Below are 18,542 nucleotides of genomic sequence, written 5' to 3' on the forward strand. Positions count from 1 at the left end.
CTTTCCTTCCCCTGCAAGATCCAGGGTTGTGGGGCGGTAGAGAACAAAGGAGTTGTGGTAGATGACCAGGAATCCCTGCGAGGAAGAGGGAAAAATTCTCCTTCCTTGTTTGCTCCTACTTTAGGCTTCCTCACACCACTGACAGGTAAGGGTTGGCAAGCCCTGGGCATTGCAAGGACAACACAGAGCAGGTGTCTGTGAATTCAAAAGTATTAAGGAATATGAAGACTAGGAAGGATATGTAAGGTCACCTGAGACTGCAGCAGCACAGTGGACAAATCTTTTACTCTCTCTGAGTCTGCTTCTTCATCTGTAAGACGGGGATAAATGGTCCCTGTCTATTTCATAAGTTTAAATAGTTATGACATTTAGCTATGGTTTGAGAAAAAGGAACTAAGTAATCAAGACCATCTCCATTCAATCCATTACAAGTTCCATCTCAGAGACAGGAAGACAGAAAAGGAAAGAGAAGGGAATGTGTTTAGATGCCTCCCAAACTCCTGACCGGCCACAGAGTCAGTGCAGCAACCCAGATTCCCGACCCCACCTCTAGCATCAGACCTGGCTGCTCCATCATCAAAGGGTGCCTATTATAGTAGGAGGCTGTGTTGGGACCCTGAACTCCCCCAATGCATCCTAAAAGAGCAGTTTAGTTGGACCTAGTGGGTGCTCTAAGGAGATGTGAGAGGAGACAGCATATGGCCCATGAAGGACACACAGCAATGAGCAAGGCAGGAGTGATTAGAAGGCCTCTTCCTGCCACTGGCCCTCACTGCCAGCACCTTGCCAGTATCTGAACCCCAAATGGGCCTAAAATTGCCAGAGTCTGCCGAGCCCCTAACGCCCTACAGGACTTACCTAATCGTCCACCATAACATGCTTATGGACCACATAACGAGAGCTCCAAAAGGACCCGCTTTGTTAAAGGTGTGAATGAATGAATGATAAAATGAATCCTAAATTTTCAAATGCTTATGTTTGATTTCTACTAACCTCAACTAATACCCGTGTCATGAAAATGACACCCTGGGGCTGGGCGCTGTGGCTTATCCCTGTAATCCCAGCACTTTGGGAGGTTGAGGCAGGCAGATTTCTTGAGCCCAGGAGTTTGAGACCAGCCTTTGTCTTAGGTAGAAACTCCCTCTCTACCAAAAACAAACAAACGAAAAATTACCCTGGTGTGGTGGCAAGCACCTGTAGTCCCCGCTACTCAGGAGGCTGAGGTGGGAGGATCACTTGATCCTGGGATGCAGAGGTTGCAGTGAGTAAAGATTGTGCCACTGCACTCCTGCCTGGGTGACACAGCGAGACTTTGTCTCAAAAAAAAAATTAAAATTAAAAATAGAAATGAGAATGACACTTTGTGCCATCTGAGCTGTAGACTAGAAAGCCCAAAGGACAGATGTCACCTGGGATCAACCCAACCTCTTCTCTTCTCCATAAAATGACAGTGGCAATGGCTTCTGAGTTCACTTCACAAGTAACTGAGAGAGTCAAATAAGAATGGGCATGAACATGCTTTAAATGTAATAGGATGTACAAGGACCTGAAGTTTTCAGAAGCTTCCATGGACCCATTTGAGGTCAAAGGGAAGAACATTACATGTTGGGATAAAAGGAGAGAGCTTTGATTCTCCAAGCCAGCAAGGCCTTGAATGGTACACAGCCTGCTCACATGCTCTCCTCTCTAGAACTTCATCTCTTAGGCTAAGGATGGGAGTGCCACAGGAATAGATATAGCAGCAACAGCAGCAGCAGCAGAAAAAAAAGTTATATTTAACGAGAGTTTACTATGTGTAGAGCTCCATGCTAAATGCCCCTCATCATTATCTCATTAAGTCTCCAAAACATCTGTTTACAAGGAGAGTGGTAATTAGATTATGATTTAGTAAATATTCATTACCACCTCCCTCATAGTAGGGATGCATTTCCTGCTCTGTAGGAAATGGAACTTGTAGATGTAGAACTTGGCCACATATCTTGCTTTGGCTAATGGAATGGCAGAAGTGACAGTACATGAATTGTAAGCTGAAGAAGCATTGCAGGTTCCCTCTCACCCATCTGGAAGCATCAGAGCTCCACCAGAAGAGCCAGCTTCTGCAGCCACTGCTCTCTCCAGCTGGGGCCCCAGAGCAACACATATAGAGCAGACCCAAAACTTGGGTCCGAGATTCATGCTTCTGTGATCTGAGAAAGTTTGCCTCAGTTGACCAACAGCCCTGTGAATGAGAAATAAATGCCTCCTGTTGGGCGCCACTGAGATTCTGTGGTTGTTTATTATGTAGCAATAGTAGATACTATTAATAATTAAGTTTATAGGTGGGGAAACCAAGGCTCAGAGAGTCTAGGTAACTTACTTAAGGTCAGCTAGCATATAAATGGAAGAACTAGGGCAGAACCCAGTTCTACTAGATCCTAAAGACTGGGTTCTGCCTCCTACTTGTTGGTCAAGGAGGTGTGTTTTGTGTTGAGCTGTGTGCAGAGAATAGCCAGAGCAATTAAAAGTAAACAAGATAACCCAGGGCCTAGCCAGAAAGATGGCGAGAGTGAAGCCAGAGCAGCTCTCTCCTTGCTCTCCTTGTACAGACGTTCATCCCTCTGCACCCTGGAGCCCCGCCCATACCAACTGTCCTTCTCTAAGTCTAGGTCCAAGGCCATAAGGGGGATCCACAGAAACCCCCCCAAAGCCAGAAGCAAGCTCAGAGCTCCCTACCTTGCAGTAGGAACCCCTGCTGATACTCTACCCGTCCCCCCACAATGCTCACCCCAGCAGAACTATTTCATGAGACTCCAGTAGATTCCTAATTTTCAGATTGAGGTGGTAAATAATTACTTGAACATTCTCAAACCAACTTTTTAAAGTGTAGGGGGAAAAGAGATGATCTAATTCAGCCACATTTCTGCTTTCAGGGAATATATCTGTCCTTAATCAGAATGAGTTCTTGTGTACAAAGTGACATTTTTAATTCCCCAAAATGCATCCTGCTCCTCCCCAATTCACTTAGAGGTACACAGTTCTTTCCTAAGGCATACTAAGATATCCTCATCTCAGTCAGAGCTTTTTATCTCAAGCAATGTAAAATTAGTGAGGAAATGAACAAAGCAGTTGCTCACTAAATAAAATTCCTCAAAGGGCACAAAAACCCAAGGAATTCATTGGACAAGTTATTCAGAACACTAATAAAACTCTGAGCCATAGGGTGAATTGAAATTATGAGACGAGGCCCAGTCTGACACACACATGGGGAACACCAGGTCTTCCTACTCTGCTGGGCTTCTCCTCCCTGCCCGACTCATATTTCCTTCTGGCTCCTGATAACTCTTTAACCCAAGACATCAGCAACACACTAGACTCTTGGAAACCCCCCATATCACCCAGCTATCAAGTTTGGCTGCATGTAATGAAAAACCCACTTAACAGTGATATGGACAGAATGGAGATCATTTTTCCTCATGACACTAGAAGTCCAGAGATAGACATTTCCTAGTATTGGTTTGGTAGCTGAGTGCCTCAGGGCAAGGTCTCTGCAGTTCTGTTGGCCTTTCCTTCGTGGTCACAAGATAACTGCTCCAGCTCCAGAAATTTCACGGGCATTCTAAGCAGGAGGGAAGAGAATTGGGCCAGAAAGAGGAAGGAAAGATGTCTATATTCGAAGAGCAAAATTTTCCCAGCAGACTTATCATTACATGCCATTGGCCAGAACTGTTGTCATATCCCACCAAACTGCAGTGAAGCTGAGAAATGGAGCTTTCCAGGTGAGCACTGTATTAATCTGTTCTCATGCTGCTAATAAAGACATACCCAAGACTGGGTAATTTATAAGGAAAAGAATTTTAATGGACTCACAGTTCCATATGGCTGGGGAGGCCTCACAATCACGGTGGAGGCAAGGAGGAGCCAAGTCATGTCTTACATAGCAGCAGGCAAGAGAGAGCTCACGCAGGGGAACTCCCCTTTATAAAACCATCAGATCTCATGAGACTTATTGACTATCACAAGAACAGTACAGGAAAGGTCTGTCCCCATGATTCAACGACCTCCCACCAGTCTATCCCATGACATATGGGGATTGTGGGAGCTACAATTCAAGATGAGATTTGGATGGGGACACAGCCAAACCACATCAAGCATATTGGTGGTTCCGATAATTTCACACTTAAGAAAAAAGCAGTGACAGGTTATTCTGAGGTGGTTAGGAGTCACTGAGAAACTAACCTACCAAATTTTCCAAGTTGGCATTAGCCTTGGTTGTGTCATCCAGATTCAGTTTGAGGGACAGTTTCAAATTCATCCCATTCCCATGTTAATCACAGCACCATTTTCTCCTTCACTGTGGGGCATTATTTCCCAAATACTAAAAAGGTGTAAGTGGATAGAAGACAATTAATGCGAAGTAGCGCTTTTGAGCATCCAGACTTTCCTGTTGATGCGAAGTTCAGAAGGAAAGGAGGCCCTGGGATTTTCCTTTTAAGATGACAACAGTTGTTTCTAATAGCAAATGACTTTCATGTCTGTAATAAGCCACTAATAGAATTAACCAAATGAGAGTGACAAATATGAAAGTCTAAGGATATGACCCTAGCATCTGTTGGAAAAAGGTAATCAGACAAATTGGGGTCCCCATAGTAAAGGATGTTTCTGGATTATCTGGAGGAGGTTTTCAGAAACCAAGAAAATTGCCTTGGTGCAGCTGCCCTGCAAACCCTGTCCCGCTGCTTCATTAATGCTTTGATGCAGCAGGATACGGATTTCAAAATGCAAAGGACTGTAAATAGATTATGACTAATGCAACCAAGAAAAGGAAGTGCTGCTGACTGAACAAAGTGCAGAGGTGGTAATTCACAGTGAACACCAACATCGCTTACTACTGAATAGGAAGACCAGCATTAGGATCACAATGCCACTAGGAGGAAGAAAAGAGGTAATGTCAATTCTGTGCATACCTGTCTTCTCTCCTAGAAGACAGTTTCGTTGACAGAAGATATAGAGGCTTGTTACACCCCCAATAAAATGAATTTGCAGAGAATTCTTTAGTGAATGTGAATTCCCCTATGAAAACTGAATTTCTACATTTTTTATGAACTCTGGGAAGGATAATACCTGATAGACTCACTCTGTTGCGCAAGGGCTGAGACAAGTTGCCCAAAGGTAATGAAATGGGCCTTCTTCTTTGTTGCTGGAAAGAAACCTAAGACAAGGCTGCACTTGTGTCTGTGCATACACTCAACTCTCAGCCACACGGGCATTTTCTATTTGGTGGCTTATTTCTAGGGGAGGGACAGGGTTGGGTTTTGGTTTTGAGGTCCTAACTTTCCTATTTTGTCTGTCAATTTCTCTACTGCTCATATTAGTTAGTGTGCAATTTAGAGAGAACATGATTCCAAAGGTAAACAAGCAGGATACATTCATTTCCTGGGACTGCTCTAACAAAGTACCACAAACCAGGTGGCTTCAAACAACAGAAATTTATTCTGTCACAGTTCCAAAGGCTAGAAGTCCAAAACCAAGGCACAGCCATATTCTCTTTGCAGGCTCTAGGGAAGACTCCTTTCTAGCCTCTACCTTGTTTTCTGATGATTTTCAACAATCCTTGGCATTTGTGGCAGAGTAACTCCAGTCTCTGCCTCTGTCTTCTTATGGCTGTGTCCAAATACACAGACACACTGGATTCAGAGCTCACTCTAATCCCACATGACCTCATCTTAACTTGATTATATCTACAAAGATCCTATTTCTAAATAAGGTCAATTTGCAAGTACTGGTGGTTAGGACTTCAGCATATTTTTGGGGGAGGGGGATACAATTCAGTCCACAACACGAGACAATCCAAAACTTTAAAAAAACTTTTTTTTAATTCTATGAGTTAACTTTATTCCTGCTCCCTTCAGGAGAGGATAAAGATATCATAAGCTGACACAGTAACTCCCTAAAATCCTACTCATCACTTTAATATGATTAAACACACCAATCCTAAAGGCAGCAAAATGCTCTGGAAATAAACTCAGGTTGGCCACATAAGACCTGAAGTATCATCTTCGTTACTAGCTAACTATGAAGTGTGAGTAAGTCACTTCGCCTCTCTGAGACTTTGTTAAACCTAAAAGGTGGGGCTTGGACTAGATCGGTGTTTCTTGAAGTATGAGATATATACCATTCATTGTAGACCAGGTGGTTGTACTCAAAACCAACACTAAAGAAATTGTACTGATAAGTTTTATGCTACAAAATGCCTGGCACAAATCTTAGTTTAGGGTCTAAGTTAACTCTGGATGAATAACAAACCACCCTGGCCAGGTGCGGTAACACATGCCGGTAGTCCCGGCTACTTGGGAGGCTGAGGCAAGAGGATCACTTGCACCCCAGGAGTTTGAGACCAGCCTGGGCAACATAACAAGACAAATTTATTTGTCTCAAACAAATAAATTTTAAAAACAAAACAAAACAAAAACGCACTCAAGCAGAGAAAATACAAACCACCCTGAAATGTTTTAGTGACACAACAATAATTTATTAGTGCTCTCATGTCTATGGGATTATTGGTTCTGCTGACATGTGCCAGGCTCAGCTGATCTTGGCTGAGCTCACTTATGCAGCTGGAGGATTCACAAGGCGTAACTAGCTAGTCACATGTCTGGTCATTGGTTGCCTGTTGGCTGGAGTGATTGGATCATGTGTCTCTCATCATCCAGCAGGCTAGCCTGTGCTCATTCATGTGCTGGTCAAAGGTTTCAAGAACAGCAGGAGAAGAAAAGCCCCAGTGTGCAAGTACTTTTCAAGTCACTGTTAACATGACATTTGCTATTGCTAATTGGTCAAAGCTAGTCACCTGGCCAAGAATGAACTCAGTGTGGAAAGAGACTGCCCAACATTGTGGATAAATAACAGCATAAACAGATTCAGAGGTAATGATTCACCACAGGGTTACTATGTCTTTTACATCTTTCCAGCACTTACTAATCTCCCTTGTTAGCAAACAAAAAACAAAACTCAGGTTCAGAGAATCAGTATCTAGTAAGAATTTAATAGCATTATTTTATTTCAGAATATTATTTTATGGTTTTCTTGTATTCATATCAATTGTTTTATTCATTTATAAGAGTAATACAAAGTTTCCTTAATAAACATATTATTTTTTTCAAGTGAGTTATTTTCAAGAAGATAATATCATTGGCATATAGATACTGCAAAATCACGATACAAAATGATGGAAATTTGGAAAACACTGGGCCAGATGGATGCCCAAGGTCCCCGCATCTCCCCTGTATCCTGAAAGTGGAAAATAGGCCATGTCTCCACTTCAGTTGTAAGTATTGGTCTAACATGATCAACATGTCACTGGTCATTAAAATAGTTTCACTGCTATTAAAGAAGTTGGCTTTTCACAGAGCTCAAAACAATACATTGAATAGTAAAAATCAACTGGCTGAGACCTATTCTAATCAAATTGTGCAGGTGACCATGAAGCACCTACTCATTTCTCCACCATCCCACACAGACCCATGGTGATACTGATGTGCCGGCATAATTCAGTCATGGAGCTAAGTGAAATGGTTGAACACATTGATTGGTCCCTTCACAGCTGACACTGAAAAGCCATACACTGAATGAATGCCGTCACCCAAAGCAGAAGTCCCCAACCTTTTTAGTACCAGGGACTTGTTTCATGGAAGACAATTTTTCCATGGACAGGGTGGGTGTGGCTTCAGGATGAAACTGTTCCACCTCAGATCGTCAGGCATTAGTTATATTCTCATAAGGAGCACACAACCTAGATCCCATGCATGTGCAGTTCATAATAGGGTTTGTGCTCCTGTGAGAATCTAATGCCACCACTGATCTGATAGGAAGCGGAGCTCAGGTAGTAATGCTACTTGGCCCACCGCTCACCTTCTGCTGTGCAGCCTCGTTCCTAACAGGCCACAGACTGGTACCAGTCCATGGCCTGGGGTTGGGGGCCCCTAATCTAAAGAGTTTCCAGAAGTTTGCTTGGTAATAGCCTTTGGGGTCTGTTTGCAAACCACTCAAGAAAATCAATTTTACTACTTTGTGTGTCTTCTTTTTTTTCCCCTGCCCCATTTGATCTCACACTTTACTCATAGAATGGGCTCTATAGGATTTTTGGTAAATTTTTCAAAAGCACAAAGTTTGATTACCTCTGGATCTTGGACTCTGAATGCACTCCCATAAAAGGAGTACTAGGGAAGTTTGAGTCATTATATTGGAAATAACTTGGGAATAACACATAGATTTCTGAGGTGATAATTTAAAGGAAACAACATCCCTTTGGAAATTTCTGTATGTTCACTTAAAACAAATCCAGCTCATTGCCATGCCCATTCACAAATGTATGCATCAAATCATATCTACAAATCACCCATATATATGCCACACATATATTCTACCTTAAGAGTAGTATCTATTGTTTCCCAGATGTTTTGGTAGAAGAGAAATCTACTTAAGAGATTAAGTACCTGACCCAAGCTAGGGAGAGCAAGAGAGAAATCTCTTCTTAGAGCTAGAATTCTAATCCTCAGAACACAAAGTACCAACTAATGTGGTCCAAGTAGATACATCCTAGTAAGATGCACTCCATACACAGCACAGGGGCATTTTAAAGATACCTTTAAAATACACATCCTATATATGTAGTCAGTTCATAAATCCCACATACAGGCTCAGTCCCATTTTTCTTCCCTCAATGTTTAGATTCATTGATAGTCATCAGTTTCTCCCTTCTATGTATAATCAAGAGTTATAATTGGAGAATATGACATTAATTCAATAGTATCAGTGATTTTTCCTTCCTATATATAAAAGAAAACAACCACAAAACTCTACGCTAAACACCAGCTGCTCTAGCTTAACCCTAATAAAATTACTACAGTTGTTTCATGCTGGCTGGGCAAGGTGGCTCACACCTGTAATCCCAGCACTTTGAGAGGCCAACGCAGAAGGACTGCTTGAGGCCAGGAGTTTAAAACCAGCTAAACACTGGGTATTCATGAACATAAAGATGGCAACAATAGCTGAACGCGGTGGTTTACACTGACAATCGCAGCATTTTTGGGAGGGCAAGGCGGGTGGATCACTTGAGGCCAGGGGCTTGAGACCAGCCTAAGCAACATGACAAAACCCTGTCTCTACAAAAAATTAAAACATAGCAAGACTCCAGCTCTACAAAAAAAAGTTTTATAAAACATTAGCCAGGTGTAGTGGCACATGCCTCTAGTTCTATCCACTCGGGAAGTTGAGACAAGAGCATCCCTGAAGCCCAGAAGTTAGAGGCTGCAGTGAACTATAATCATGCCACTGCACTCCAGCCTGGGTGACAGAGCAAGACCCTGTCTCTAGAAAAATTAAAATTAAAATTAAAAAACTAAATTAAAAAGTAAAAATAATATAGCATGCAGTCCCAAGTAATTAAAAGTTGAGAAAATAAAGTGCCTTTATGTTAGGTCAACAAAGTACTCAGATAACCCCAAATCCACAGATCTAACCCAGCACAGTCAAACTGAAAAGTGTCAGGACTGAGATCTGGTTTTATCCTTGTATACAAGCTAATAATTTAGCTGGTTACTGTCTCATCAGTGCTAGCAGAAAGCAAGAGATTCCTTGGTCAGAGACAAAGGATGTTATTACTTGTAGCACAGCAAGAAGCATGAACATCAGCATGTGTATCAGTTCTCCTTACCCCCGGATCTTATTGGAGCAATATTGTAGTCCCAGATAGATCCTGTGCACACAGTAGGCTCACAGCACAGATGAGGGGCACCGAGCTTAGGGAACATGTTGTTTTATAGTAAGAAGTAAGCAACCCGGTTTCCTATCCCAAACAGAGACAACACCATATTTCTCAAATCTGCTCATAGTAAACACAATCCTAGGAAATGGCCAGGTAAAGAATGGTCGAAGCTTTGCATTGTTAGCATAGCCAGCAAAAACTACAGGGATGCTCAGAGCCCGTGGCAGATTGCCTCTCACAGCAGTAAGTAGTCTCTGATTGTTAAGAGACCTGGCTGTTTGTGGTAAGGACAAGCCTGTAGCAGGTATGGTTATCCTGAGACATAACATGCCATCTGTCACCTTTATGAAGAATCTAAACTCAGTAGAGCATGTGTATGTGTGTGCTCTTCCTTTTCCCAGATGTATTTCTGTAAACCATATTTGTAAATCAAGTCATATTTTAAATATTCTAAGAGAGAATCCTGTACGCAAATTCTTTTATAATGGAGATACTCATCCCCTAATTCGTAATTCACAATTTATACATTTGTGGGGTTACAAATATTGGGTTTTCTTAAAGCAATCTATACTCATACTAGTGCAACCCTGCCATTTATAATGAGTTGCGATAAATTATTAAAAGCAAACATTTCACGCATGTCTCATTTGACCACACCTGTCAAAGAGTCATTGACCAAATGGATCCCATTCCAACTTTAAAACTATTCTGGTTTTCTTTAAAACATCCCCAAAACTATTTTTATATTCCTCAATTCCTCGGTCAAGCCAGATGCTTTGGGTGGATGATCTTATTTGTTGCAATTCAAACCCAGTATAGTAAAGTAATCTCCCTATACACAATCTTCTAGGCACAAATTAGAAGGTTGTCATTAAAAAACCTTAGAATTTGTATTCTTTTTCTGTCTCATTTTTCTACATAATTCTTGACCTAGATTTCTTCCCCACAAAGACTCACTCCCCACACCAAGAATATGCTGTTTTCTTACTGATAGGAATTTGGCAATTCCATCATTATTGCTCAACATGGCAAACCTACAGGGCATAACAGGAAGAAAAATGTCTGCTTTTCTCTTGACTAGATTACATTTCATAAACTTGTGAACCATAGTAGCAGTGAAATCAGGTCAAAGTGACATAAAATATCACTTCCCTGCCATACAAGAAAAACAAAACACTAATAATAAGAAAGAGAATTTGTGGCACCTACCAATGCTTTTTAATAGTCCTTCAGGAATCCACAGAACAGAGCGAAGAACACAGAAGGTACAAAACAAATGTTGTTGAAGATACGAATGTAGCTAGGCATGGAGGTTCATGCCTATAATCACAGCACTTTGGGAGGCTGAGGCAGGAGGATCACTTGAGCCCAGGAGTTGGAGATTAGCCTGAGCAACATAGAAAGATCCCATTGCTATAAAAAACTTAAAATATAAAAATAAAATAAATTTAAATAAATAAATAATATATATATATATATATATATCCCACTCAGTATAGCCTAATACCAAGTCTTATATTGGTATAACACTTTCTGACTTATACAGTACTTTTGCATGTACACTTTCATCAGATGCTCACCACAACCCAAGAAGGAAGGATAGGCAAAATACTTGGGTCAAAAATAGAAAAAATTGAGTACTCATGAACAAAAAGATAGCAACAACAACAGCTGGGTGCAGTGGCTCACACCTGGAATCCCAGCACTTTGGGAAGCTGAGGTGCACGGATCACGTGAGGCCAAGAGTTTGAGACCAGCCTAGCCAACATGGCAAAACCCCGCTTCTACTAAAAATACAAAAGTTAGCTGAGCATGGTGGTGCACGCCTGTAATCCCAGCTACTCAGGTGTCTGAGGTGTGACAATCACTTAAACCCTGGAGGAGGAGGTTACAGTGAGTCAAAATTCCATCACTGCAATCCAGCCTGGGCAACAGAGTGAGACTGTCTTAAAAATTAATTAATTAATTAATTAAATTTTAAAAAGAATGGCAACAATAAACACTGGGGACTAATAGAGTGGGAGTAGGGAGAGGGGCAAGGGCTGAGAAACTAACTACTGGGTACTGTGCTCACCACCTGGGTGATGGGATCGATCATATCAGTATCACACAGTATACCCATGTAACAAAACTGCACCCCTTGAATCTAAAGAAAAAATTTTTTTTTTTTTTGAGACTGAGTCTCTGTTGCCCAGGCTGGAGTGTAGTGGCACAGTCTCGGCTCACTGCAACCTCGGCCTCCCAGGTTCAAACGATTCTCCTGCCTCAGCCTCCCAAGGAGCTGGGATTACAGGTGCCCGCCACCACACCTGGCTAATTTTTTTGTATTTTTAGGAGAGACGGGGTTTCATCATGTTGGCCAGTCTGGTCTCGAACTCCTGATCTCATGATCTGCCCTCCTCGGCCTCCCAAAGTGCTGGGATTACAGGCATGAGCCACCGTGCCTGGCCAGCATTTTAAAAAATAAGTAGAAAAACTGATTTTCTGTCAAAGGACATAAACCAACAAACTGATCCCCCTGAGTCCTTTGTTCTTTCCAATGCCTTGACTCCACGCTTGGTCACTGGAAAGAGGCAGGCATTTGTTATTACCACCTACAACTGGAGATGGGACCAAATGACCATACACAGTTCACTCTCCTCTCTACAGGGAGCGTAAAGATGACCACTCACTTGGCTAACATCAAAGGAGAAATAAGAGAGTCAAAATTGTAGCTGCACGTCTTTCTTGAGCAGGGCTCAGGAAGCTTTAATCTGCCCCATTGCTCATTGCTGCTTCTGTAAGGTTTTAGAACCACCAAGCTAATGGCTTTGCTTCAAAGTTTGATCTGATATTTTCTCTCAACAACCTAATTTGTTGTCTCTTATGATGACATTTTGATTCCATGTTTAGTGCTTAGAACTGTCTAATTTTCTTATCTATCTAGATTTGCAGGACAATTGATGCAACCTTGGGTCTGAGTTTATGATAAGTGACATGCCCTTTAAACAGCATCTGGGTATTGTGTCTGGTTTTGTCTACTTTGCCACCTTATTTTTTTCTCTTCTTGACCCCACTTCCTCATTCTTAAAAACTCATGTTTTAGTGGTATTGTGGTTATCTTTAGAAAAACTTGGACATACATATTGAAGGCTATGCAGATGTAACAATATGACATCTAGGATTCAATTTAAAATAATCTGATAGCAGTCTCGGTTTGGGGGTAGATGAAGCAAGATGGTACATGATCGGCCATTTGCTGTGGCAGATTGCTACATAATTATGTAAAAGCAGCCATAGACTACATGTATAAGAATGAGTGTGGCTGTGTTCCAATAAAACTTGGTTTATGGATACTAATTTTTTTTTAATTGAGATAGAGTCTCACTCTGTCACCCAAGTGGAGTGCAGTGGGGCCATCTCGGCTCACTGCAACCTCTGCCTCCTGGGTTCAAACAATTCTCCTACCTTAGCCTCCCAAGTAGCAGGGATTACAGGCACGTGCCAAAATGCCCAGCTACTTTTGTGTATTTTTAGTAGAGATGGGGTTTCACCATGTTGGCCAGGCTGGTCTCAAACTCCTGACCTCAGGTGATCCACCCACCCTGGCCTCCCAAAGTGCTGGGATTACAGACATGAGCCACCGTGCCCAGCCCTCTTTCTTTTGTTTCTTTAAAGACAAGGTCTTGCTCTCATACGGGCTACAGTGCAGGGGCATGAAAACAGCTCACTGCAGCTGCAAACTCCTGGACTCAAGCTATCCTCCTACCTCAGCCTTCAGAATAGCTGAGACCATGGGTGTGCACCACTACACCTGGCTAATTTTTTTTTTTTTTTTTTTTTTTTTTTTTGGTAGAGACGGAGTCTCACCATGTTGCTCGGGCTGGTCTTGAACTCCTGGGGCTCAAGCAATCCTCCTGTTTCAGCCTCCCAAAGTGCTGGGATTCCAGGTGTGAGCCACTGTGCCTGGCTAAAAAACATTCTTAGCTCACAGGCTGTACAAAACTAGGTGGCGAGCTGGGTTTCACCCTTGCACCATAGTTTACTGACCCCTGATCTAGCTATACATCCTCCACCCTCACCCTCCCTAGCTATTTCCTCAAGAAGGCCCCACACCCTTGTTCCCTGTAATAGTTCTCTATTTCTTCTGTACAAATTACCCAGAATTTAGTAGATTAAAACAACATAAGCTTAATCTCTTACAGTCCTAGTAGTCAGAAGTCAAGCAGGAGTTTTTTAAGGCTAAAAATCGAGGTGCCTGTAGATAACGATTCTTATTGGAAACTCCCGGGAAAAATCTGTTCCTTGCTTCTTCCAACTTCCAGAGGCTGTGGGTATTTATAGCTGTGTTACTCCAATTTCTGCTTCTGTCCTCACATCTCCTACGACTGACTCTCCTGCCTCCCTCTCTTACTTATAAAGACCCTTGTGATTACATTGGGCCCACTGGATAACACAAAATAATCTGTCCAGGTAAAAATCCACAATTTAATCACATCTGCAAAATCTCATTTGCCATGTAAAGTAACATATTCACGAGTTCCTGGGATTGGGACGTCTTAGACATCTAGGGGAGGCAGGGTATTGTTCAGCCAACTACACTTGTATTTAGATTTTCACAGTGTCAGTGCACACAAAAGAAGGTGGCCCCACTTAGCATGCAGAGACCTTGTGTTCACACAGAAGGTGATTTCCCTTCTCTCCTTATTACCTCCAATAAGAGGCCCCTTCTCCCCACAGAGCAAGGGGAAAGCTGAGGTCAATATTTTCTCTAATCTCATCCTATGAATTGTGACCATTAAACCAGTCACTGCTCCAGTAAGTGATGTAACTCCTAAATCTTTGAAAATTCTCTCAATTCTAATACAAAAATTAGCCAGGTGTGGTGGCATGCACCTGTGCTCCCAGCTACTCAGGAGGCTGAGGTGGGAGGATCGCTTAAGCTCCAGTTAAGGCTGCAGTGAGCCATGATCATGCCACTGCACTGCAGCCTAGGCAACAGAGCAAGACCCCGCCTGAAAAAATTTAAAAAAAAAAAATACTAGAAAACTCTCTCAATTCTGGCCTTGTTTTCCTCCGGGTTATTTTTAAAGTTACACAAATTCTTCTCAAAGGCATGCCAGAAATTTGCTTTCTGCTTCTTATCTATGCACAGCACAGACAATTGCATTATACCTAAGAGAATTAAAGTGATTTAATTATATTATATTTGGGGGTAGTTTAATATCAGACTTCTTTTGTATGAGGAATTATTTCTGGGTGAAGTTACATTCATTTATTATACTCATTCTTTATTCATTAAACTCATTAAGATCAGTGGGATTTGCTTATAAATAACTATGTTACTGATTTGAAACATAGCAGATAAGTGAGGATATTCTAAGAGAACGAGATCATGATGCCTCTTAGTTATTTTCTTGGGAATTCATATATTGGGATTCTATGTGTAGCACTCTTGCAAGACTAACTTTATAACATTTAAAGGTTCTCTCTCGTCTTACAAGGGGAAGATGGACAATAAATGGACTATTGTCTTTCTCAGGAATCTGTTAAAAGGTGCTAAAGCCAGGGCCAACACATGTGATTTAATAGGATATTCACTGCACAGGGGTATCCCCCAAAAAGGAAAGTGAGGCTGAAATCTGACCCATGCTCTGCTGCCAAGCCGTCCATCCTGGAACAGTACTATCAAAAGGAAGGGAGACTTCCTTAAATCACACCAAGTCACTGTGTCATTGTATGCCTAAGAACCTAGGCAGCCCCACTCATAAGGTGTGCCCTTTTCTGCTTTGCAAAGGCAACCAATGGACTAGCACAGGCCTTGGCTAAAATCCACTTGGGCTAGCTTAAACAAAAAAGGGAAAATTATTGCAAGATTATAGGTATTTTCTTGAAACCCAAGCGCAAGAGGTACAGTAAATATCATGTAAGATTAGAACAAAAAAAACTACCTGTTAGTAGAGGGAGGCAATAACCAAATAAATCAATATTTACTGGTATGCGTAGTCCTTGCAACAACCTTGTGATATGAGAATAATCGCATTCCTTAGATGCAGTCCCAGCTGGTAAGTGACAGAACATTCCAATCTAGGTGCACCTATTGACAAGGTCCTTGTGCTGTCCACTATTTGACATAGCCTCTCTTGCCCTGGATATGCAGTTGGTGTTTCTCAGTCTGTTTGTGTTGCCATGACAAAATATCTGAGACTGGTAATTCATAAAGAATGGAAATTTATTTATCATAATTCTGGAAGCTGGGAAGTCTAAGATGGAGGGCATTTGGGGACTGATGAGGGCCTGGTCTCAACCTTCAAGATGGTGAGCCTTGTTGCTGTGTCCTCTGTAGGGCACAAATGCTGTGTCCTCACGTGTCAGAAGAAGAGGAAGAAGCCTAAGCTAGTTCCTTCCAGCCTTTTCACAAAACACTAATCCTTTCATGACAGCAAAGCCCTCCCTCATGACTTAATCATTTCCCAAAAGGCTCCATCTCTTAAAATGACCACATTGGGGATTGCTTTAACACAGGAACTTGTGGTGACCCATGCAGACCATTGCAGTGCTCTAAGAGATACTCAGTGGTATTTCCTGTACTTTTTCTTCCAGGAACAAAGGAGGAATCCACTTCTCCCTTGACATTAAGCATATACATGCGATTTGCTTTAGCCATGGACCTAAGAGGCTGCATGTGTCATATCCAGTTAGAAGACTGTAACAGCCAGTATGTGATTTTCTCTTCTCTCCTTCCACCATGGTGACCAGAGGCATTCCAGGGAGTGGTGACTCTCTCAGCCTGCATCCCTGAGAGAGGACAATGTAGAGTCCTCAGCCAACCTAAATTTGTAACTCAAATGAAAAAGAAACCCTAACTGAATTAAGCTAAGATTTGGGCTTGTTTGTTCTTGAAGCATAACCTAGACTATCCTGGCTGATACAGCTGTTAAGGGCCTTCTCTCTATGTCTAGCAGCTGGTAAATCTTCTCACCCAGTGAGCCACACAAGTTCTTCCCTTTTACTACTTGCCCATATCCTGCCCATCTTTTACAGGGCAACTAAAATCTCTGCTGCCCAAAAGGCTTTCCTTAACCCCCACAGCTGGCATTCATTCTTACTATTTGTAATTATGATCATACTCATTATCAACATCATATAAATTAGAACTCAACCCCATCACACATAACGTATTTCATCATATGCTGTTTTAACTTGTTTCTTTCTTTGGGAGATATCTTAATTCTCCAATTAAATGAAACAATGAAACAGTCTTTTGTGGGCAGCAATCATATTATATATTTCTGCAGCCTCCAGCAGAGTGACCAGAACATTGGCAGGTAGAGCATAGAGACCCAGTAAATAACTATGTCATCAAACTGTCACAGAAAAGAAACACAGGGGAAAAGGAACCGCAGTTCTAATCATTCTGTGCCCTGCATACGTAGGCAGATTTGAACAGTGGAGCACTCTTCCATATGGAGGAGGGAAAGAGTTAAAATTTAGTACACTATAGCCTGAGACAGCTAACATCTTTGGAGGTTATATTTCTCATTAATATAAAAGAGTTAATTATATATCTTGGAAATTCTATTCACACCAAATCTTCCTTTAGGGTTAAGTCATGCATGATCCATTTATATTCAGGCATTAGCCTTGACAGTGTCTTGTTCTGTAGGGCGGTCTTACGCGCCTGCCCTAACGATCCATGGGGGCTTTAGGAAGCTGTTCTCAGAGTAGAACATTTTGCTGAGAAGATGACCTACACTGCAAAATACTTTATATAACCAAAGGCAGGGCATAAATATTTTATAGCATAGAGTCCATGAAAACACATCTTCATTTCTGTAATGTGCTATCTCAGGACATATCGCTGGGGGAACAGGACTTGCCTGAAAGATTCAACAGCTCCAATTTGCCATAGCTCATTAGAATGCCCTAGAGAACAAGCACAGCAATAATTCTAGATCCCTGCGGCTCGTGGGGTAGTTAATGTGGACCGACCACACAAAAACCACCTTGTGCTTGCAAAGCACATTTAACGAGGAATCAAACAATGTAGGCTGGGAGGAGCCTCCAAGACATCCTTTTTCTGTACTTGAAGAAAGGAGGCCCAGAGAGATTATATGAATTATCTAAAGTAACACAGTGAATTGGGGTTAGACTTACTGTTAGTCCTTCCCTTTTTCTGACATACCCTCAAAATAAAAACCCGTGGGTAAAGCAAGAACAGTAAACCCCTCCACTGATTAGACACATTCTCGACTTTGAAGTCAAGTATCATGTTACCATTGTGGCTTTCAGTAAGTGGTGCTGTGTGTGAATATCTGCAAATAACTTCAAATTTCTCATTAATAATATATGTTTCCATAAATACCATGCCTCATGGAATCCCTCTTTTGGCATTTGTACATCAACATCTATCATTAATGCGTCAGTGAGAAAATTATTTCCTAGTAAGTGCTCTATAGTGATGAAGTAAATTCCATTAATTCCATTTCACATCATTTTCTTTTTTCAGTGATCTCCCACTTTGTTCAAAATTAGGTATACCCACTCAGGTCTCTTGAGCCAAGATGTCACTACACTGTGTAATTAAATTCTAAAATAAATAGCAAGTCCTCAATACAAATCTGACCTTTTTGACTCAGAAAGTCCTTCAAAACTTCAACAGAACAACTAGAAAATTCTTGTTGTGAGTTGCCAGTGAGACCAACAATAGCTTTGTTATCCTTTGTCAAGCCAAGGCAGACAAGAAAAGAAGGATGCACTTTTTCACTTGCTATCTGAGGTTTCTTTTACGCTTCCTTAGATTTGAAGAAATCACTCTATA

This window comes from Rhinopithecus roxellana, chromosome 14 (genome assembly GCF_007565055.1).
Source record: "Rhinopithecus roxellana isolate Shanxi Qingling chromosome 14, ASM756505v1, whole genome shotgun sequence".
Taxonomy (NCBI): domain Eukaryota; kingdom Metazoa; phylum Chordata; class Mammalia; order Primates; family Cercopithecidae; genus Rhinopithecus; species Rhinopithecus roxellana.